An 11087-nucleotide genomic window follows, 5' to 3' on the forward strand; every position below is an offset into this window, starting at 1 on the left:
TCATTTCTATTTTCACAGAACCAAATTAAGTTCACAAATCCACCCTTTGTGAACTGGGAACCCATACACATCTCCTTGAACTGTGCTTCATTTCCAAATAAAGACAATAACAAGGCAGTAGTTCCACCTAACACAATCCTGTGATAGTGATTTTCAGGATTTTAGACTTTATGGATTTTGATCTTTTAGGATTTCAACATTCAGGGTTTTGTCTTTCAGGATTATTATCCAAATCTGCCTGACACATCTTCTGATTAAACTAGAAGCTCTGAGGGGTGCCTTAGACCTCTTGGTGTCCCCATGACCTGGCTGAATGCCTAGCACAGAGTGGCATGCAATATTAGTGAAGGAGAAGTCTGCTGGGGAGGTGAGAGGCTGGTGAATTTTGAAAAGGGATTCATCTCCAGCAGATGCTTGGGGCTGGGAGGAGAAACCACAGACCAGGAACATGTGTTCCCTTTGCAGATAGGCCTCTTGGGGTTGATCTGTTCCAGTGGGAGGCTAGGTTCTGAGATCCAATCACTGCCTCAGGCCCCAGTCCAAAGTCCCTGCCCTGATCAGTCAAGACCCGCATTCTTTGCTCTTCTGAAGGCCGGCCTTGAAAGTCTCATTATCCTGGGAGAGTCTGATTTTCACCTGGCACTCAGGTCTCCAAAGATCCTAATAGTTTTTCTAGTTTCTACAAATGTTCTCAGCCCTAGGAATAGGATTCCTAGATGCATCCTTTATCACTTCCATCTGCATGACCTTGGGCAGATTCCTTCTGGACCTCAGGGTCCCATCTGCACTGCAGGATCCACTGTGCCTGCTCTGTACCTTTCCTTGCTCAGCAGCATGAGCCAGTGCATGCACTGCCTGTGTATTAGTCTGTTCTCCCACTGCTATAAAGAAAGACCTCAAACTGGGTAATTTTTATTTTTATTTTTATTTTTATTTTTATTTTTTTTGAGACGGAGTCTCACTCTGCCACCCAGGCTGGAGTGCAGTGGCTGGATCTCAGCTCACTGCAAGCTCCGCCTCCCGGGTTTAGGCCATTCTCTTGCCTCAGCCTCCCGAGTAGCTGGGACTACAGGCGCCTGCCGCGTCGCCCGGCTACTTTTTTGTATTTTTTAGTAGAGACGGGGTTTCACCGTGTTAGCCAGGATGGTCTCAATCTCCTGACCTCATGATCCGCCCGTCTCGGCCACCCAAAGTGCTGGGATTACAGGCTTGAGCCACCGCGCCCGGCCAAACTGGGTAATTTTTAAAGAAAAGAGGTTTAATTGGCTCACGGGTCCATAGGCTGTACAGGAAACATGGCTGGGGAGGCCTCAGGAAACTTACAGTCATGACAGAAGGCGAAGGGGAAGCAAGGTACCTTCTACTCATGGTGGCAGGAGAGAGAGAGATAGTGAACAGGGAAGTGCCACACACAGTTAAACTATCAGATCTTATGAAAACTCACTATCATGAGACAGCAAGGAGGAAATCTGCTCCCATGATCAGTCACCTCCCACCAGGCCCCACCTCCAACATTGGTGATTACACTTCCATATGAGATTTGGGTGGAGACAAAAACCCAAACCATATGGACCTGTAACCCCTAAGGCTCTACACCACTTCCTGAGGGCCTGCATGCAGGGTGCCCTGCTGTCATCTATGTTAACTCATTTTATTCTCACAGCAATCCAGGCAGGTCCTCACTGTTACCTTTGTTTTTCTTCATTGAAATCTTATTTTAAATATATAGTAATTTAAACAATTCACACTCACACCTGTAATCCCAACAAGTAGGGAGGCTGATGTGGGAGGATCGTTTGAGACCAGGAGTTTGAGACTAGCCTAGACAACATAGTGAGACCCTGTTTTTAAAAAACAACAACAACAACAACAACAAAAAACAACAAATTTTTTTTTTACCAGAAAAAAAATCAAAATTTTAAAGCTCCAAAAGGTACTCTCTGAAAAAGTCTTCCTCTGGCCTGGCATGGTGGCTCATGCCTGTAATCCTAGCACTTTGGGAGGTGGAGGCAGGTAGATCACTTGAGGCCGGGAGTTTAAGACCAGTCTGGCCAACATGGTGAAACCCCATCTCTACTAAAAATGCAACAATTAGCTGGATGTGGTGGTGGGTGCCTATAATCCCAGCTACTTAAGAGGCTGAGGCATGAGGATCGCTTGAACCCAGGAGGTGGTGGTGCAGTGAGCCCAGATTGTGCCATTGCACTACAGCCTGGGCAACAGAGTAAGACCCTGTCTCCAAAAAAATAAAATAAAATAAAAATAAAAATAAATAAAAAATAAAACAATAAAAAGTCTTCCTCCTTCCCCCTTTCCTTCTTCAGCCACCCAATTTTTCTTCTTGGAGGGAACCCAAAAGCCCATTTTTTGTTTATCTTTTCTGAGACATTTTATGTTTTATGCACGCACAAGTAAATGTGTGTAAATGTTATGTCTCTCTGTCTCCTGCCTCCTTGATTGGTGGCATGCTATGCTTGTATTCTGCACCTTGCCTTTTTTTTATTAACAACATACCCCATCCCTGTTATTTTAAATGAGAGGATTCTGAGGTTCAGAGGGCTTATGTAGCCTAGTTGGTGAATGCAGGTCTCTTTGAATGCAAAGCCCGTGCCTCACTCTAAGTGGGGAGGCCCTGACTGCAAGGGAGTGTCAGCTGGCCTGGGCCCCCTGGATGTGCCCATTCAGGGCCTCTCCTCAGTGAGCCCTGGGCAGCTCTGACTGCCGCATCTCCTGGTGCCAAGGGAACTGGGAAAGAACTAACCAATGGTCCGGCCTGGCAGAGTGTCCATGGACCTGGAGAAAAAAGGGCTTTGTTCCACACCCCCTGAAGACTGGCAGTAGTTGGCCTACCCGGCCATGCTGCCTTTCTCTGCACCCTCTATAAGAGCAAAAACATTTTCTCTTCCTGCCAAGACCTGATGGCAGCCTGGCGAGTCCTGTGGTGGCCCCTCGGAGGGCCGGCTCCCACGCCTCACTGCCTTTTGATGGCCTTGCTGGAGATGGGCAGCTGCAGTGGTCCTTGCCAAGGCCTCGGGACTGGCCTCTCTGAGAATGTACATCTGCTCCCACGTCTGGATCTCACTGCTGCACTGGGAAGAAACTCTCCCTGCCCGTGCTCCGGGCCAACCAGCCTTATGGGGATTGGTGCAAAGGCTGGGGCCCAGGGAGAGCTGGCCAGCCTGAGCTAATGGGAAAGCATCATTGGTAGTTAAATGTGTAGTTATGCTTTTGCCTACAAAAAGCCCTGTGACCTCTTCTTCCTCAGGCTCTCCTCTCTTCAAAAACAGCTCAGCCTGAAAGGTCTCCTGGGAGGCTGCAAGCAGCTTCCGGTGCTGCGTGCTTGTGAGTGCTGCTCCTGGGTCCAGGCCTGCTGGCTGGGCTGGAGGGGAATGCCAGGAGCCAGGAGCGGCCTAAAGCTCACAGCTCTAGTGGGGTTTCTCCTCAGAGGAGCCAGTGCCCCAAACCAGGATTTACTTTTTTTGTCCTCAGGCCCCAAGCAAGGTGTCCAGCAGGTCTGTCCCTGAGCAAACAGCCAGTGGGCAGTGTCTCTGTGCCTCATCCTCCCAAGTGTGAAATGGTCACAATAAGGAGATTTGTTTGCTTGGTTTTTTTCCAGGTGCTTCAAAACACTCTTTCATAATTGAGATTTTATTGGTTGTGTTGAGGCTCAGTACACAGACATTTCCGTTTGCACACGGTTCTTATATGTACTGAAAATCTAAAAAGCCATGTATTGTAATTCTTTTTAAAAGTTATTCCAGTGACTTTCCAGCTTAACATTTGGAGGCAAATTTTCCTTAAGAGGCTATCAAGTACCAGTATCTGCACATATGGATAAGCTGTTACATACATCCCACCAATACACAACTGAACAGCAAATATACCACATACTCACATTTTCAATCTTTCACAGCACATTCACAAAGTTACTAGGAAAACAGGACTACTACGACCAAGGATGTTACAGAGTGCACACAATTCTCAGGGAGTGCCACGATCAAGTGGATTTCTTTAGGAAACAATTCTGCTAAAAAACAATATGGGTAGGCCCGGTGTGGTGTCTCACGTCTGTAATCCCAGTACTTTGGGAGGCCGAGGAGGGCAGATCACCTGAGGTCAGGAGTTCCAGACCAGCCTAGCCAACATGGTAAAACCCTGTCTCTACAAAAATGCAAAAAATTAGCCGGGCATGATGGCAGATACCCTGTAATCCCAGTTACTTGGAAAGCTGAGGCAGGAGAATTGCTTGAACCCAGGAGGCGGAAGTTGCAGTGAGCCGAGATCATGCCATTACACTCCAGCCTGAGTGACAGGGCAAGACTCCATCTCAAAAAAAAAAAAAAAAAAAAAAAACAACAACGTGGGAATAGAAGTAATTTTAAATGCTCAGGACATTAAATGCAGGACTGTAACTCCATATTGCCATTTAGTGTGCTTTGTATTATAGGATATAAAAACTAACCCCTCTGTTTATGGAATGTTAAGCTGACACCCAAGACAGTCAAAGCCTCCCATAATCCAATAGCCCACTCTATTTTCTGGTTGTACCAAAAAATAAACAAGCAGCAAATGGTTTCACCTTTTTAAAAAAAGCATTTACACTTAAAAAATGGGATTAGGGCTGGGCGCGGTGGCTCAAGCCTGTAATCCCAGCACTTTGGGAGGCCGAGACAGGCGGATCACGAGGTCAGGAGATCAAGACCATCCTGGCTAACACGGTGAAACCCCGTCTCTACTAAAAAAAAAATACAAAAAACTAGCTGAGCGAGGTGGCGGGCGCCTGTAGTCCCGGCTACTCGGGAGGCTGAGGCAGGAGAATGGCATAAACCCGGGAGGCGGAGCTTGCAGTGAGCGGAGATCCGGCCACTGCACTCCAGCCTGGGCGACAGAGCGAGATTCCGTCTCAAAAAAAAAGGATTAGGTGTGATTCCCTCCTTCTTAAAAATGTTTCTAGGCTGGCCATGGTGGCTTACACCTGTAATCCCAGTACTTTGAGATGTCAAGGCAGGCATATCTCTTGAGCTCAGGAGTTTAAGACCAGCCTGGGCAACAAAGTGAGACTCTGTCTCTACAGAAAATACAAAAAAGTAGCCAGGCATTGTGGCATGCATCTGTGGTCCCAGCCACCCAGGAGGCTGAGGTGCGAGGATGGCTTGAGCCTGGGAGGCAGTGTGCAGTGAGCTGAAATGGCGCCACTGCACTCCAGTCTGGGCATCGGAAGCAGACCCTGTCTCAGAAAAAAACCACTATTATTTTGTAAACTTGCATTTACGAAATAGTTGATGAAAATATTTATCTCGATTGTACAAAAAGGGAGACAGGGACCACTGATAAAACATGGTATGTGATTTAATCAGACTTGGCTTCTTTCTCTCCAGCTTCATCAGCTGGAGAGAAATCATTTTAGTTTCTCCATTTTCTGCAGGTAAATCTTCTTTAGTTTCCTAGTTAGCCACTTAGGCCTGTTTTCCCTTTGCTCCCCTTTCCCCTTTTGTTTGCACCTTTTTGTCTGAAGATTTATCCTTCTCTGCTGCCTTTTTCAGCTTCGTTTCTACTTTTGCAGGAGCAGGTTAGCTGACAACCACACCAACCTCCTCCTGGGCTCTTCCTTGGAAGCTGTGTCTGTGGAGCAGATCTTCCTCTTCCTCTTTGGCAGTGGGGAGGGTGCGTGCCCAGTGCTGCTGGCTGTGGAGGAGCTGGGCTGCCTCGCCACTCACAATGAAAAGATTTGATGAAGGCAAGAGTGCCCTAATTAGGGGAGGAGACCACCCCCATATTGTCTTATGCCCAATTTCTGCCTCCAAAGAAAGAAGAAGTAAAAACTAAAAGGGAGAAATGGAATCCACAGGCAGATAGCCCAGCACCATGCATTGGGCCTGGTAGTTAAAAATCAACCCCTGACTTGGCCAAGCATGGTGGCTCATGCCTGTAATCTCAGCACTTTGGGACGCCAAGGCTTGCAGATCATGAGGTCAGGGGTTCAAGACCAGCCTGACCAACATGGAGATACCCCGTCTCTACTAAAAATACAAAATTAGCTGGGGTGGTGGCGCATGCCTGTAATCCCAGCTACTCGGGAGGCTGAAGCAGGAGAATTGCTTGAACCCTGGAGGTGGAGGTTGCGGTGAGCCGAGATTGCGCTATTGCACTCCAGCCTGGGCAACAAGAGTGAAACTCCATCTCAAAAAATAAAAATAAAAAAAAAAAATCAGCCCCCGACCTAACTGCTTGTGTTATCTATAGATTCCAGACATTGTACGTACAAGCATCGTGAAAATCCTGTGCTGTTCCATTCTGATTATTGGTGCATGCAGCCCCCAGCCACTTACCCACTGCTTGCTCAATTGACCACAATCCTTTCACGCAGACCCCCTTAGAGTTGTGAGCCCTTAAAAGGGACAGGAATTGCTCACTCAGGGAACTCGGGTTTTGGAGACGTGAGTCTGCTGATGCTCCCAGCTGAATAAAGCCCTTTCCTTTTCTACAACTCGGTGTCTGAGGGGTTCTTGTCTGTGGCTCGTCCTGCTACATGATGAAGCCGGGAGAGCAGCAGGCTGAAGCTGAGCCTCTGCTGGGAGAAGCTTTGCTAGAAGAGCAAAAATAGAGGAGTCTGTTGGTGGCAGGTGGGGAGAGGAGAGAGCTTTGCGTTGGCTGGGGTCCACACTCAACCCAGGTGTTACCGGAAAGGGGTCCTGATACAAACCCCAAGAGAGAGTTCTTGGATCTCCCCCAAGAAAGAATTCAGGGCGGATCCATAGACTAAAGTGAAAGGAAGTTTGTAAAGAAGTGAAGGAATAAATAAGGGCTACTCCAGAGGCAGAGCAGCCCCCAAGGGCTACTGGTTGCCCATTTTTATGGTTATTTCTTGATTATATATGCTAAACAAGGGGTGGACTATTCATGTCTCCCCTTTTTAAACCATATAGGTAACTTCCTGACGTTGCCATGGCATTTGTAAAGTGTCGTGGCACTGGGGAGAGTGTAGACATGAGGATGACCAGCGGTCATGCTTGTGGCTATCTTGGTTTTGGTGGATTTTGGCCGGTTTCTTTACTGCAAACTTTTATCAGCAAGATCTTTATGACCTGTATCTTGTACCAATCTCCTGTCTCATCCTGTAACTTAGGATACTTAACTGTCTGGAATGCAGCCCAGTAGGTTTCAGCCTCATTGTACCTAGCTCCTATTCAAGATGGAGTTGCTCTGGTTCAAATGCCTCTGACTCTGGGACGTGAGCCCCCAAATGTGGTACCGGGGGGACATGGCCCAGGGCATCTTCAGCATGGGCCTGTCCTGTGAGGGATGGCAAGGAGAGACATCAGTGTTTGGGATGTAGGTCCAGTACCCTGAGAATGGAGTGGCCTGACACAGGTCTCAGCCCGCTTGAAGCCACTGCAGATGGCAGCGATTGTGGAGGCGATTGCAGCCTGCAGTCTTTCCTAGAGGTGCAGGGGCCAAGAGAAAAACGTTATTTTTGCTATCTGAAGGTTCACTGGGAATCATTGACAAAAGGCAGACTAACAGGCCAAAAAGTATACAAACCTATTTGATCATAATTTTATGTGATGGAGGAACCTTCAGAATGAAGACCCCGAAGATACAGAGGAAGCTGTCCATTTTTATGCTTAGGTTCAGAAAAGTATGAGTGGTCATGTAGAACTGTGATTGGACAAAACTCTAATGCTAATAGGCCAAGTGGGGAAATGCAGCAAGGCCTGTCTGTATATTTTCTTCTTGGCCTCTCTGTGCAGCATTCCTGCCTTCTGGGTATGGGGCAAGACTCTCTGTGGAACGGGATCCTGTGACCTATTATCGAACAAAGTAGGTTAGATAAATTTCTTTTTATTTATTTATTTATTTTTTTCTTAAGACAGGGTCATTCTGTTGCCCACGCTGGAGTGCAGTGATGTGATCCTGGCTCATTGCAGCTTTGACCTCCCAGACTCAGCTGATCCTTCTGCCCCAGCATCTCCAGTGGCTGGGACCACAGAGCATGCACTACTGCACCTGGCTAAATTTTAAATTTTCCGTAGAGAGGAGGTTTCGCCATGTTGCCTAGGTTCATCTAGAACTACTGGGCTCAAACAATCCACCTGCCTCCATCTCACTAGGTGCTGGGATTATAGGCATGAGCCACTGCACCTGGCCTGGTCAGATGATTTCTTTACAGCCATGTTTTACACAGAAAATGGGAGGAAGTTAGAGTAATATTTTGGGGTTTGATGGCTGGTTTTGGGGAAAAGGAGTTCTGGTTTCTAAGACCTGCCTTGGGGAAGAGAGACTCTAGTTTCTGTGGCTAGCCTTGGGGGGCCAGAGACAGGAGGCAGGAGAAGATCAGAGAGAAACTTTTGCTTCTGAGGCTGCTTTTGAGGCCTCCAATTTGGAGGAGCATCTTTTGAGCCCCAGTCGCAGCATAGGGGAAAATGGTCATACTACTTAGAGAGGGTAAGAAGAAGGCTGTGGGTCCCCGTGGGGAAGTTCAGGACAGCACTTGTGCAGGAGTTCTCTGGGAGGTACTGGAAAGCAAGCAGGGGACTGTCACCCCAGGAATGCAGGAAACAGGGTTCCGGTGCTAATTCAGAATGGGGAGGGTGTTGGGAGACCCTCCTGATCCTCCCTCCCAAACACATCCTTCAGGGAGTTCAAGCAGCAAGTGGCTACCCACATGCTTTTTCATGGAGAAAATAGAATTTTATCTGGTGTGGGGTTTTGAGAGTTCGGCTGACATCCCTGGCAGCTGAAAGGCACTAAATCTGCAGTCAGAAGGCCTTATGGAGAGACATTCAGAGTGTGCTATGTGTGATTCAAGCAGTCTGACCTGTCTCTGAGAGCCACTGTGGTTTTGTTGAGATGGGCACTGGGCACTTGTGCTTTGTTAGTCCTGGATGAGCTTATTTCCCCATGGGACTTGGAGCTTCTCCTGGTCACCTTCATGTTCCATTGGCATCCAACACAGGCTTGCCAGATAGGACATGCTCAGTATGAGGATGGAAAATTTAATAAACCATTTGAAAATTTTCAGAGCCATTTTGCAAATATGAATCAACTGAGGCTTATAAATAATTAGAGGGATCTGTCTGGTGTTCTGTAGGACACCCTACTTTTGTTCTTTCCCCTCCAACCCTAGTAGAAAAGAAATTTTTAGCATGATAATGAGGCAAAGTCAGGTTAGGAGAGGTCATGAAAAAAGGTTTGTCTGCCTGCAGATTCTCACCTTGGTGAATCTGAAAGACCCAAGACCCCTAGAGTAGGTAAGTCCCCATCTCTGCCCACTCCTCTAGGATGGAACCAGGAACAAGGTTCCAGGACCACACATGTCAGCTGTTAGGGTGGTACCAGGCTTGCAGGGAGGGCAGAGAGGACAAAAAAGGGAAAGAGAGGAATACCAGAGAGAAAAGGGGATGCCTGGATCTCTATCCAAGCCTGCCCTTATGGGAAAAATAAAAAGTAATGTTTTGCACCACCCTATGAAATTGCTCATTGACTAAGATTTTGTTCCAGTTAAGGAATAATATCCACAATACCTTCTTGAGTATTGTGATGAGGGAGTTAAGCAGCCAAGCATGTTGCTAATATTTTGAATGAACCCAGGAGCTATCACCCCCTAAAATGCCACATTGTTATGCTGATTGCTTCAAACTGAAGGCATCTGGGAAAACAGTGGATACACAGAGGGGCGTTTCCTGAATTTCCCTTATCTGAGTAAAGGTAGATTCTCCAGAAGGAAGCCAATTGTCATGAAAACCCTCCCTAGAAATTTGTATCTATCAGGAAGATTAACATGTCACAGGACTCAAACCTAGGAGAGATTAAATTTGACGTTTCATCCAGACAGTCTATTACCTATTCTTCTGAAGGCTTATCCTTTTTTTTTTTTCATAACCATCTGTATGTAGGTGGCCTACATACCCCACTTCCCTCTCCGCTAGATGGGTAAGGATGTTTCAGTCAATGACAGACCACATGTAAAATGGTGGCCCCATGAGAAAAAAAGGGAGCTAATTTTTTTTTTCTTTTTTTGAGACAGGGTCTCACTCTTGCCCAGGTTGCAGTGCAGTAGGCTGATTCATGGCTCACTGCAGCCTCGACCTCCTTGGCTCAACCAATCCTCCTGCCTCAGCCTCTGAGTAGCTGGGACTATAGGTGCACACCATCATACTGGGCTAATTTTTAAATTTTTTTTGTAGAGGCAGGGGTCTCACCATGTTGCCCAAGCTGGTATTGAACTCCTGGCCTCAAGTGATCCTCCCATCTTGGCCTCCCAAAGTGCTGGGATTACAGGTGTGAGGCCATAGGCCTGGCTGAGCTGAAAAATTTCTATCATCTAGTGACACCTAGCCTTGATAATGTCATAGTGTAACATATTATCTTTTCTATGGTTAGACATGTTTAGATATGCAAATAGTCACCATTGTGTTACAGCTGCCTACAGTAGTCAGTGCAGTAACATACAGTAAAGTTTATAGCCTAGGAGTAATAGGCTATACCTATAGCCTAGGTGTGTGGTACGCTATGCCATCCAGGTTTGTGTAAGGGCACTCTATGATGTTCCCACAAGGATGAAATTGACTAATGGTGCATTTCTCAAACATATCCCATTCCTTAAACAGTGATGATTAGAAAACTTCATTGGGTTACTGGGTATTTGCTTTTCTGTGATGCCTCTGTTGGGGGTCGTAAAACAATAGCCCAAAAAGAAGGCCTCAGAGGCAGCTCTCTCTAACCTTCTAATCTCCTGTTTCTAGACTCTCGTTCTCTCTAGAGGCTAGCCATAGAAACTAGAATCCCTCTTTCCCAAGGGAGGTCATGAAAACCAGACCCCTTTTCCCCAAAGCCAGCCATAAAACCCAAAAATATTACTAACTCTGCTGCCACCCCAGCCTTTCTGTGTAAGAACTGGCTGTAAAGAAACTTACCTTTTTTTTTTTTTTTTGAGATAGAGTCTCTCTCTGTTGCCCAGGCTGGAGTGCAATGGCATGATCTCAGCTCACTGCAACCTCCGCTTCTCGGGTTCAGGTGATTCTCCTGCCTCAGCCTCCCGAGTAGCTGGGACTACAGGTGTCCACCACCGTGCCTGGCTAATTTTT

General features: G+C 47.0%; 1 pseudogene; it reads right to left on the reverse strand.

Annotated features, from left to right (window-relative positions):
• Window positions 1-4441: 4441 nt before the first annotated feature.
• Window positions 4442-9028, reverse strand: LOC105516243 (annotated as a pseudogene).
• Window positions 9029-11087: the final 2059 nt, after the last annotated feature.

Source organism: Colobus angolensis, unplaced genomic scaffold (assembly GCF_000951035.1).
Source record: "Colobus angolensis palliatus isolate OR3802 unplaced genomic scaffold, Cang.pa_1.0 Scaffold278, whole genome shotgun sequence".
In the NCBI taxonomy this organism is placed as follows: domain Eukaryota; kingdom Metazoa; phylum Chordata; class Mammalia; order Primates; family Cercopithecidae; genus Colobus; species Colobus angolensis.